Source organism: Syngnathus typhle, linkage group LG2, assembly GCF_033458585.1.
Source record: "Syngnathus typhle isolate RoL2023-S1 ecotype Sweden linkage group LG2, RoL_Styp_1.0, whole genome shotgun sequence".
In the NCBI taxonomy this organism is placed as follows: Eukaryota; Metazoa; Chordata; class Actinopteri; order Syngnathiformes; family Syngnathidae; genus Syngnathus; species Syngnathus typhle.
Genome location: NC_083739.1, coordinates 7,279,007 through 7,288,765, shown reverse-complemented (window position 1 = coordinate 7,288,765; position 9,759 = coordinate 7,279,007). Strand labels below are relative to the sequence as shown.

Sequence of the window (9,759 nt, the reverse complement as noted above, 5' to 3'; positions counted from 1 at the left end):
CGCTTCTTGAGCTCCTAGAATAAAATGGCAGTCACTAATCAGGAACAGGGTAGGAGGGAGGACAAGGATAGGGTGGGGGTATGGGAAGAGGCAAGGGGAGGAGGCTAAGGATAGAAAGAAAAGCCTGCTTAAGAACCTGTGTGGAGGTTGCTATGGTGAGAACAAGATGGTGGAGAGACAAGTGATGCTCCCATGTGACAGGATGTGATGCATGAAATGTGCTATTTTAAACACGTCTTAAAAAAGTCTGTTTCTTTTTAACATAGCGATCAGCAGACATGATCAACACCTTTAATATTCTGGAAGTTTCCTGCGGAAACTTTGGTTTCTCTCACATTCTTAAGACATGCATGGTAGGTTGATTGAGCACTCAAATTGCCCGTAGGTGTGAGTGTGAATGTTTTTTTGTCTATGAGTGCAACCAGTTCAAGGTGTGCTCCTGACCCTTGTAAGGAAAAGCGGTTCAGAAAATGGATGGATAAATGGTTCAACAGCGCCTCTCTCTTTCATGGTAAAGGACCTATGTATACCTGTTCTTGTTTTATATCCGCTGTCTGTGAAAGATATGATAAAATGTTTCAAGTGTATGCTTACTTTGTGAGGTAGCATACTGGAGATGGACGGAATGATGGCTGGATGGCTGGATGGATGGATGATGGATGGATGGATGGATTGCTGGATGGATGGATGAATGGATGGATGGATGGATGGATGGATGGATGAATGGATGGATGATGGATGGGCTGTCATTAAAGAACGACTAGGGCATAAAAAGGCATGGAGAGCAAGAACATAAACAACAATGAAGCAACAAGTTCAGACGCAAAAAAAATCTCTATCTTCTAGCATTTAAAATGTCTGTCTAATCTTTGAAAAAAATAAATAAAAATTTGACCTTCACTTAACAAATAAAGGAGCAGAATAAATAAATAAATAAATAAATAAATAAATAAATAAATAAATAAATAAATAAATAAATAAATAAATAAATAAATAAATAAATAAATAAATAAATAAATAAATAAATAAATAAATAAATAAATAAATAAATATTCTGGTCAATGCCATCACGCTCATGAAGAAAGCCAATGAGATTAAATGGTGCTTTTGTTCTTTCTATCTCCCTCCGTCAACCCGTATCCTTTATAAGTGCCACTGACCGGTCACCTCTCAACTGACTGGCTTTCCCACTCGTTTCTAGAGAAATAAATATAAAAACACGTTTTCTTACCCACGTGGACACATCACGACTACAAGTGTCAACATTGCATTAGAATACCATGGAGAAAAGACTAATCGAGCCGTATATCCATCTCAGGCTTCTGCAGATCGCGCATAAGGGGCGCACCTGAGATTGTCAAGCCACTGTTCGGAGAATGCCGGCATCTACCCCTCCAAAACAAAACTTCAAATTCATGGAGTTTGACAGAAACAAGAAAGCAAACTTCCTTCTTCGCTAATGAGTCTTAATTTACTTGCGTTAGTGTGCCCAGTGTTATTTTATTTCATTAATGTTCTTGTAATGTTTCTTTTAGTATATCTAATGTTTGGTTTTGTTGTTTACTGTAAAGTAATTTGGGAATGTTTGGCTTCCAATTCCATCGCAAAAAAAAATAAACAACCAAACAATCAACCAACCAAACAAACAAACAAACAAACAAACAAACAAACAAACAAACAACATACCATACAGTAGGAGTGCTAAATAATATAACAGTTCAATCAAATGTAGATTCTTAAGTGGTCAATAATAATAATAATCATAATAATCATAATAATAATAATAATAATAATAATAATAATAATAATAATAATAATAATAATAATAATAATAATAATAATAATAATAATAATAATAATACATTAATGTTATCTTATGTCATTTTAGATCACTTTTAATGAATGAATGAACAACCCATTATTAGGAAGACGGTAGAACATGGGGGTTGGTGGCTGATAAGTGAGTAGGATTCATGTAGTTAAAAGAGGATTAGACTTGTTACACCATCTGTGATCCTCAGACAACAGCAGTCTGCTGGTCTAACAGTGTCTAGTCAAACAATAGAAATCCTCAACTCCATGAAGATGCCTGGGTCATTGTTGATATGTGCAGTCTCATTCATTGTCCTTTTGATGCACAAGACTTATTTATGCATTGTATTTCCCCTTAAATGTCAATTTTAAGTAGGCTTATTATCCGCTTCTTTTGTAGTTGTGCTATGTGGAACTGCCCTTTGTCCCACTGAGGATTGTCTTAAATATTACACTTCATTGATGCAATCATGGCCTGACATTGACGTTGACACATGTATTCTCAGCGTTACTTGCCACAGTTTTAAATTTTCACAAGCCAAGAAAAATATGTTTGTCAACAAGGGAGGGGGATGGGCTGAATATATGCATTTCCCATTTCCTATCTCCATGTTATAGGGTCAGAGCAGCTTCCCCCCCACCCAACTTTTTTTGATTACTTGTAGTCTATGTTTTTTCTTTCTGTATCGCAATGAGATTTGTCAGCAACGTGGCACGGTGGTCCACTGTTAGAACATATGCGTCACCCTTCGGAAGGTGTGAATTCAAATCCACTTCTTGCCGTCCCTGTGTGGAGTTTGCATGTTCTTCCCGTGCCTTTTCTCCTGGCACTCCGGTAGGTAGGCTGATTGAGCACTCCAAATTGCCCATGAGTGCGAGTCTGGATGGTTGTTTGTCTCTGTGTGCCCTGGGATTGGCTGGCAACCGGGTCAGGGTATCCCTTGCCCACTACAAGATGATGGCTGGTATAGGCTCCAGCACACCCGCGACCCCTGTGGGGACATGCGGTACAGAAAATGGGTACATGAAATTATAGTTTGTACAATAAAATGTGCAGAATTTTTATAAACTCCCACCCCGCATTGATCAGTTAAAAAAAATTCAATTCACCGCTCACCCCGGAAGCGTGCAGGGAAGAACAAGGAGCCCATTTTTAGATGGGGATGTAGCTCAGTGGTTGAGCGCATAATTTGTGTCCTTGAGGTTCTGGGACCTCTGGCATCGCCAGGTTTTGGTAGCTCAATCTGTTAGGGGTTAGGATTTAGGGTTAGTGGTTAGGGGTCAAGGTTAGGGATTAGGAAAAAAGGTTTAGGGGTTAAGGTTATGGTTAGGTTTAGGGGGTTAGGTTCTCCATGTTTTGGTAGCTCAATCTGAATAGATTAGCTGTCTGTTGTTGAGTTACCCATGTATACAAACTAACTTTTACATGCATCGCATACTAGAACCACCTATCTCATGATGGCCGTGGAACAACCAATTGTTCACTGGCTAATGGGGATGTAGCTCAGTGGTAGAGCACATGCTTAGCTTGCTTGAGCTCCTGGGATCGTACCTCAGCATCTCCACTTTTTGGGTAGCTCTATCTGACTAGATTTTCTTAGGAATCGCATAGAACCACCATGGCAGCTGGGGACCAACCGCTCGATCTTAGGCGAGTGGGGATGTAGCTCATTGGTAGAGCGCATGCTTCGCATGCATGAGGTCCTGGGATCGATTCCCAGCATCTCCATGTTATGGTAGCTCGGTTGGTTAGGGTTAGGAGTTAGAGATGGGGGATGGTCAGTGTTAGAGCGCATGCTTTGCATGTGGGAAATCCTGGGATTAATACCCAGAAGCTCCAGATTTTGGTAGCTCAAAATGAATGAATCACCTTTCTAAATTTGAGTTAACCAGGCATGCAAACTCAGATCTGCATCGCATAGAACCACCATGGCGGCTGGGGACCAGCCAGTATCCCTATGGTAGATGGGGATGTAGCTCAGTGGTAGAGCGTATGCTTAGCATGCATGAGGTCCTGGGATCGTTCCCCAGCATCTCCAGGTTTTGGTAGCTCAATCTGAATAGTCTGATTTTGTAGGAGTCACATAGAACTACAATGGCGGCTGGGGACCAACAACTCGTCCCTTGGTGGGTGGGGATGTAGCTCAGTGGTAGAGCGCATGCTTAGCATGTATGAGGTCCTGGGATCATTCCCCAGCATCTCCAAGTTTTGGTAGCTCAATTTGAATAGTCTGATTTTGTAGCCATCGCATAGAACCACCATGGCGGCTGGGGACCAACCGCTCGAGATTTCGCGGGTGGGGATGTAGCTCAGTGGTAGAGCGCATGCTTAGCATGCATGAGGTCCTGGGATCGTTCCCCAGCATCTCCAAGTTTTGGTAGCTCGATCTGAATAGTCTGATTTTGTAGGAGTCACATAGAACCACCATGGCAGCTGGGGACCAACTAGTCACCCATTTGCAGATGGGGATGTAGCTCAGCGGTCCTGGGATCGTTCCCCAGCATCTCCAAATTTTGGTAGCTCAATCTGAATAGTCTGATTTTGTAGGTATCACATAGAACCACCATGGCAGCTGGGGGGAAAACCAGTCACCCATTGGCAGATGGGGATGTAGCTCAGTGGTAGAGCGTGTGCTTCGCATGTATGAGGTCCTGGGATCGATTCCCAGCATCTCCATGTTTTGGTAGCTCGGTTGGTTAGGGTTCGGCGTTAGGGTTTAAAGTGAGGAATAGAGATGGGGGATGTTGGTCAGTGTTAGAGCGCATGCTTCGCATGTGGGAAAGTAGCAGTATCTCCAGATTTTGGTAGCTCAATATGAATGAATCACCTTTCTAATTTTGAGTTAACCAGGCATGCAAACTCAGATCTGCATCGCATCTATTCAGATTGAGCTACCAAAACATGGAGAACCTAACCCCCTAAACCTAACCATAACCTTAACCCCTAAACCTTTTTTCCTAATCCCTAACCTTGACCCCTAACCACTAACCCTAAATCCTAACCCCTAACACCCCACCATGGTGGCTTGGGACCAACCAGAAGCCCATTGGCAGATGGGGATGTAGCTCAGTGGTAGAGCGCATGCTTTGCATGCATGAGGTCCTGGGATCGTTCCTCAGCATCTCCAATTTTTCGTAGCTCAATCTGAATAGTCTGATTTTGTAGCCATCGCATAGAACCACCATGGCGTCTGGGGACCAACCGCTCGAGCATTGGCGGGTGGGGATGTAGCTCAGTGGTAGAGCGCATGCTTAGCATGCATGAGGTCCTGGGATCGTTCCCCAGCATCTCCAAGTTTTGGTAGCTCAATCTGAATAGTCTGATTTTGTAGAAGTCACATAGAACCACCATGGCGGCTGGGGACCAACCAGTGGCCCATTGGCAGATGGGGATGTAGCTCAGTGGTAGAGCGTATGCTTTGCATGCATGAGGTCCTGGGGTCGTTCCCCAGCATCTCCAAGTTTTGGTAGCTCAATCTGAACAGTCTGATTTTGTAGGCGTCACATAGAACCACCATGGCGGCTGGGGACCAACCAGTAACCTATTGGCAGATGGGGATGTAGCTCAGCGGTAGAGCGCATGCTTTGCATGCATGAGGTCCTGGGATCGTTCCCCAGCATCTCCAAGTTTTGGTAGCTCAATCTGAATAGTCTGATTTTGTAGCCATCGCATAGAACAACCATGGCAGCTGGGGAACAACTAGTCACACTTTGGCAGATGGGGATGTAGCTCAGTGGTAGAGCGCATGCTTAGCATGCATGAGGTCCTGGGATCGTTCCCCAGCATCTCCAAGTTTTGGTAGCTCAATCTGAATAGTCTGATGTTGTAGGAGTCACATAGAACCACCATGGCGGCTTGGGACCAACCAGTAGCTCATCGGGTGATGGGTATGTAGCTCAGTGGTAGAGCGCATGCTTTGCATGCATGAGGTCCTCGGGTCGTTCCCCAGCATCTTCAAGCTTTGGTAGCTCAATCTGAAGTCTGATTTTGTAGCCATCGCATAGAACTACAATGGCGGCTGGGGACCAACCGCTCGTCCTTTGGTGAGTGGGGATGTAGCTCAGTGGTAGAGCGCATGCTTAGCATGCATGAGGTCCTGGGATCGATCCCCAGCATCTCCAAGTTTTGGTAGCTCAATCTGAATAGTCTGATTTTGTAGCCATCGCATAGAACCACCATGACGTCTGGGGACCAACCGCTCGAGCTTTGGCGGGTGGGGATGTAGCTCAGTGGTAGAGCGCATGCTTAGCATGCATGAGGTCCTGGGATCGTTCCCCAGCATCTCCAAGTTTTGGTAGCTCAATCTGAATAGTCTGATTTTGTAGGAGTCACATAGAACCACCATGGCGGCTGGGGACCAACCAGTAGCATATTGGCAGATGGGGATGTAGCTCAGCGGTCCTGGGATCGTTCCCCAGCATCTCCAAGTTTTGGTCGCTCAATCTGAATAGTCTGATTTTGTAGGAATCACATAGAACCACCATGGCGGCTGGGGACCAACCAGTGGCCCATTGGCAGATGGGGATGTAGCTCAGTGGTAGAGCGCATGCTTAGCAAGCATGATGTCCTGGGATCGTTCCCCAGCATCTCCAAGTTTTGGTAGCGCGATCTGAATAGTCTGATTTTGTAGGAGTCACATAGAACCACCATGGCAGCTGGGGACCAACTATTCACACATTTGTAGATGGGGATGTAGCTCAGCGGGCCTGGGATCGTTCCCCAGCATCTCCAAGTTTTGGTAGCTCAATCTGAATAGTCTGATTTTGTAGGAATCACATAGAACCACCATGGCAGCTGGGGGGAAAACCAGTCACCCGTTGGTAGATGTGGATGTAGCTCAGTGGTACAGCGCGTGCTTCGCATGTATGAGGTCCTGGGATCGATTCCCAGCATCTCCATGTTTTGGTAGCTCGGTTGGTTAGGGTTAGGGGTTAGGGTTTAAAGTGAGGGTTCGAGATGGGGGATATTGGTCAGTGTTAGAGCGCATGCTTCGCATGTGGGAAATCCTGGGATCAATACCCAGTATCTCCAGATTTTGGTAGCTCAATATGAATGAATCACCTTTCTAATTTTGAGTTAACCAGGCATGCAAACTCAGATCTGCAGCGCATAGAACCACTATGGCGGCTTGGGACCAACCAGAAGCCCATTGGCAGATGGGGATGTAGCTCAGTGGTAGAGCGCATGCTTTGCATGCATGAGGTCCTGGGATCGTTCCCCAGCAGCTCCAACTTTTGGTAGCTCAATCTGAATAGTCTGATTTTGTAGCCATCGCATAGAACCACCATGGCGGCCGGGGACCAACCATTCGACCTTTGGTGGCTGGGGATGTAGCTCAGTGGTAGAGCGCATGCTTAGCATGCATGAGGTCCTGGGATCGTTCCCCAGCATCTCCAAGTTTTGGTAGCTCGATCTGAATAGTCTGATTTTGTAGGAGTCACATAGAACCACCATGGCAGCTGGGGACCAACTAGTCACCCATTTGCAGATGGGGATGTAGCTCAGCGGTCCTGGGATCGTTCCCCAGCATCTCCAAGTTTTGGTAGCTCAATCTGAATAGTCTGATTTTGTAGCCATCGCATAGAACCACCATGGCGTCTGGGGACCAACCGCTCGAGCTTTGGCGGGTGGGGATGTAGCTCAGTGGTAGAGCGCATGCTTAGCATGCATGAGGTCCTGGGATCGTTCCCCAGCATCTCCAAGTTTTGGTAGCTCAATCTGAATAGTCTGATTTTGTAGGAGTCACATAGAACCACCATGGCGGCTGGGGACCAACCAGTAGCATATTGGCAGATGGGGATGTAGCTCAGCGGTCCTGGGATCGTTCCCCAGCATCTCCAAGTTTTGGTAGCTCAATCTGAATAGTCTGATTTTGTAGGAATCACATAGAACCACCATGGCGGCTGGGGACCAACCAGTGGCCCATTGGCAGATGGGGATGTAGCTCAGTGGTAGAGCGCATGCTTTGCATGCATGAGGTCCTGGGATCGTTCCCCAGCATCTCCAAGTTTTGGTAGCTCAATCTGAATAGTCTGATTTTGTAGGAGTCACATAGAACCACCATGGCGGCTGGGGACCAACCAGTAGCATATTGGCAGATGGGGATGTAGCTCAGCGGTCCTGGGATCGTTCCCCAGCATCTCCAAGTTTTGGTAGCTCAATCTGAATAGTCTGATTTTGTAGGAATCACATAGAACCACCATGGCGGCTGAGGACCAACCAGTGGCCCATTGGCAGATGGGGATGTAGCTCAGTGGTAGAGCGCATGCTTAGCAAGCATGATGTCCTGGGATCGTTCCCCAGCATCTCCAAGTTTTGGTAGCGCGATCTGAATAGTCTGATTTTGTAGGAGTCACATAGAACCACCATGGCAGCTGGGGACCAACTATTCACACATTTGTAGATGGGGATGTAGCTCAGCGGGCCTGGGATCGTTCCCCAGCATCTCCAATTTTTGGTAGCTCAATCTGAATAGTCTGATTTTGTAGGAATCACATAGAACCACCATGGCAGCTGGGGGGAAAACCAGTCACCCGTTGGTAGATGTGGATGTAGCTCAGTGGTACAGCGCGTGCTTCGCATGTATGAGGTCCTGGGATCGATTCCCAGCATCTCCATGTTTTGGTAGCTCGGTTGGTTAGGGTTAGGGGTTAGGGTTTAAAGTGAGAGTTAGAGATGGGAAATATTGGTCAGTGTTAGAGCGCATGCTTCGCATGTGGGAAATCCTGGGATCAATACCCAGTATCTCCAGATTTTGGTAGCTCAATATGAATGAATCACCTTTCTAATTTTGAGTTAACCAGGCATGCAAACTCAGATCTGCAGCGCATAGAACCACTATGGCGGCTTGGGACCAACCAGAAGCCCATTGGCAGATGGGGATGTAGCTCAGTGGTAGAGCGCATGCTTTGCATGCATGAGGTCCTGGGATCGTTCCCCAGCAGCTCCAACTTTTGGTAGCTCAATCTGAATAGTCTGATTTTGTAGCCATCGCATAGAACCACCATGGCGGCCGGGGACCAACCATTCGACCTTTGGTGGCTGGGGATGTAGCTCAGTGGTAGAGCGCATGCTTAGCATGCATGAGGTCCTGGGATCGTTCCCCAGCATCTCCAAGTTTTGGTAGCTCGATCTGAATAGTCTGATTTTGTAGGAGTCACATAGAACCACCATGGCAGCTGGGGACCAACTAGTCAGCCATTTGCAGATGGTGATGTAGCTCAGCGGTCCTGGGATCGTTCCCCAGCATCTCCAAGTTTTGGTAGCTCAATCTGAATAGTCTGATTTTGTAGCCATCGCATAGAACCACCATGGCGTCTGGGGACCAACCGCTCGAGCTTTGGCGGGTGGGGATGTAGCTCAGTGGTAGAGCGCATGCTTAGCATGCATGAGGTCCTGGGATCGTTCCCCAGCATCTCCAAGTTTTGGTAGCTCAATCTGAATAGTCTGATTTTGTAGGAGTCACATAGAACCACCATGGCGGCTGAGGACCAACCAGTGGCCCATTGGCAGATGGGGATGTAGCTCAGTGGTAGAGCGTATGCTTTGCATGCATGAGGTCCTGGGATCATTCCCCAGCATCTCCAAGTTTTGGTAGCTCAATCTGAACAGTCTGATTTTTTAGGCGTCACATAGAACCACCATGGCGGCTGGGGACCAACCAGTAACCTATTGGCAGATGGGGATGTAGCTCAGTGGTAGAGCGCATGCTTTGCATGCATGAGGTCCTGGGATCGTTCCCCAGCATCTCCAAGATTTGGTAGCTCAATCTGAATAGTCTGATTTTGTAGCCATCGCATAGAACAACCATGGCAGCTGGGGAACAACTAGTCACACTTTGGCAGATGGGGATGTATCTCAGTGGTAGAGCGCATGCTTAGCATGCATGAGGTCCTGGGATCGTTCCCCAGCATCTCCAAGTTTTGGTAGCTCAATCTGAATAGTCT

At 46.6% G+C, this 9,759-nt stretch overlaps 24 non-coding genes across 24 annotated transcripts; all 24 read left to right on the top strand.

Moving 5' to 3' along the window:
* Positions 1-3,469: 3,469 nt before the first annotated feature.
* On the top strand, positions 3,470-3,541 carry trnaa-cgc (transfer RNA alanine (anticodon CGC)). Its single transcript has one exon. It is a non-coding gene; the product is annotated as a tRNA-Ala (tRNA).
* Positions 3,542-3,779: 238 nt separating this feature from the next.
* On the top strand, positions 3,780-3,851 carry trnaa-agc (transfer RNA alanine (anticodon AGC)). The gene has a single exon. It is a non-coding gene; the product is annotated as a tRNA-Ala (tRNA).
* Positions 3,852-3,945: 94 nt separating this feature from the next.
* trnaa-agc (transfer RNA alanine (anticodon AGC)) lies at positions 3,946-4,017 on the top strand. The gene has a single exon. It is a non-coding gene; the product is annotated as a tRNA-Ala (tRNA).
* A 94-nt stretch (positions 4,018-4,111) lies between these two features.
* Positions 4,112-4,183, top strand: trnaa-agc (transfer RNA alanine (anticodon AGC)). The gene has a single exon. It is a non-coding gene; the product is annotated as a tRNA-Ala (tRNA).
* A 234-nt stretch (positions 4,184-4,417) lies between these two features.
* trnaa-cgc (transfer RNA alanine (anticodon CGC)) lies at positions 4,418-4,489 on the top strand. Its single transcript has one exon. It is a non-coding gene; the product is annotated as a tRNA-Ala (tRNA).
* A 379-nt stretch (positions 4,490-4,868) lies between these two features.
* On the top strand, positions 4,869-4,940 carry trnaa-ugc (transfer RNA alanine (anticodon UGC)). The gene has a single exon. It is a non-coding gene; the product is annotated as a tRNA-Ala (tRNA).
* Positions 4,941-5,034: 94 nt separating this feature from the next.
* Positions 5,035-5,106, top strand: trnaa-agc (transfer RNA alanine (anticodon AGC)). The gene has a single exon. It is a non-coding gene; the product is annotated as a tRNA-Ala (tRNA).
* A 94-nt stretch (positions 5,107-5,200) lies between these two features.
* Positions 5,201-5,272, top strand: trnaa-ugc (transfer RNA alanine (anticodon UGC)). Its single transcript has one exon. It is a non-coding gene; the product is annotated as a tRNA-Ala (tRNA).
* A 94-nt stretch (positions 5,273-5,366) lies between these two features.
* On the top strand, positions 5,367-5,438 carry trnaa-ugc (transfer RNA alanine (anticodon UGC)). Its single transcript has one exon. It is a non-coding gene; the product is annotated as a tRNA-Ala (tRNA).
* Positions 5,439-5,532: 94 nt separating this feature from the next.
* On the top strand, positions 5,533-5,604 carry trnaa-agc (transfer RNA alanine (anticodon AGC)). Its single transcript has one exon. It is a non-coding gene; the product is annotated as a tRNA-Ala (tRNA).
* Positions 5,605-5,862: 258 nt separating this feature from the next.
* trnaa-agc (transfer RNA alanine (anticodon AGC)) lies at positions 5,863-5,934 on the top strand. The gene has a single exon. It is a non-coding gene; the product is annotated as a tRNA-Ala (tRNA).
* Positions 5,935-6,028: 94 nt separating this feature from the next.
* trnaa-agc (transfer RNA alanine (anticodon AGC)) lies at positions 6,029-6,100 on the top strand. The gene has a single exon. It is a non-coding gene; the product is annotated as a tRNA-Ala (tRNA).
* Positions 6,101-6,333: 233 nt separating this feature from the next.
* trnaa-agc (transfer RNA alanine (anticodon AGC)) lies at positions 6,334-6,405 on the top strand. Its single transcript has one exon. It is a non-coding gene; the product is annotated as a tRNA-Ala (tRNA).
* A 566-nt stretch (positions 6,406-6,971) lies between these two features.
* On the top strand, positions 6,972-7,043 carry trnaa-ugc (transfer RNA alanine (anticodon UGC)). The gene has a single exon. It is a non-coding gene; the product is annotated as a tRNA-Ala (tRNA).
* A 94-nt stretch (positions 7,044-7,137) lies between these two features.
* Positions 7,138-7,209, top strand: trnaa-agc (transfer RNA alanine (anticodon AGC)). Its single transcript has one exon. It is a non-coding gene; the product is annotated as a tRNA-Ala (tRNA).
* Positions 7,210-7,442: 233 nt separating this feature from the next.
* trnaa-agc (transfer RNA alanine (anticodon AGC)) lies at positions 7,443-7,514 on the top strand. The gene has a single exon. It is a non-coding gene; the product is annotated as a tRNA-Ala (tRNA).
* A 233-nt stretch (positions 7,515-7,747) lies between these two features.
* trnaa-ugc (transfer RNA alanine (anticodon UGC)) lies at positions 7,748-7,819 on the top strand. Its single transcript has one exon. It is a non-coding gene; the product is annotated as a tRNA-Ala (tRNA).
* A 233-nt stretch (positions 7,820-8,052) lies between these two features.
* trnaa-agc (transfer RNA alanine (anticodon AGC)) lies at positions 8,053-8,124 on the top strand. Its single transcript has one exon. It is a non-coding gene; the product is annotated as a tRNA-Ala (tRNA).
* A 566-nt stretch (positions 8,125-8,690) lies between these two features.
* trnaa-ugc (transfer RNA alanine (anticodon UGC)) lies at positions 8,691-8,762 on the top strand. Its single transcript has one exon. It is a non-coding gene; the product is annotated as a tRNA-Ala (tRNA).
* A 94-nt stretch (positions 8,763-8,856) lies between these two features.
* Positions 8,857-8,928, top strand: trnaa-agc (transfer RNA alanine (anticodon AGC)). The gene has a single exon. It is a non-coding gene; the product is annotated as a tRNA-Ala (tRNA).
* A 233-nt stretch (positions 8,929-9,161) lies between these two features.
* On the top strand, positions 9,162-9,233 carry trnaa-agc (transfer RNA alanine (anticodon AGC)). The gene has a single exon. It is a non-coding gene; the product is annotated as a tRNA-Ala (tRNA).
* A 94-nt stretch (positions 9,234-9,327) lies between these two features.
* On the top strand, positions 9,328-9,399 carry trnaa-ugc (transfer RNA alanine (anticodon UGC)). Its single transcript has one exon. It is a non-coding gene; the product is annotated as a tRNA-Ala (tRNA).
* Positions 9,400-9,493: 94 nt separating this feature from the next.
* On the top strand, positions 9,494-9,565 carry trnaa-ugc (transfer RNA alanine (anticodon UGC)). Its single transcript has one exon. It is a non-coding gene; the product is annotated as a tRNA-Ala (tRNA).
* A 94-nt stretch (positions 9,566-9,659) lies between these two features.
* On the top strand, positions 9,660-9,731 carry trnaa-agc (transfer RNA alanine (anticodon AGC)). Its single transcript has one exon. It is a non-coding gene; the product is annotated as a tRNA-Ala (tRNA).
* The last annotated feature ends 28 nt before the right edge of the window (positions 9,732-9,759 follow it).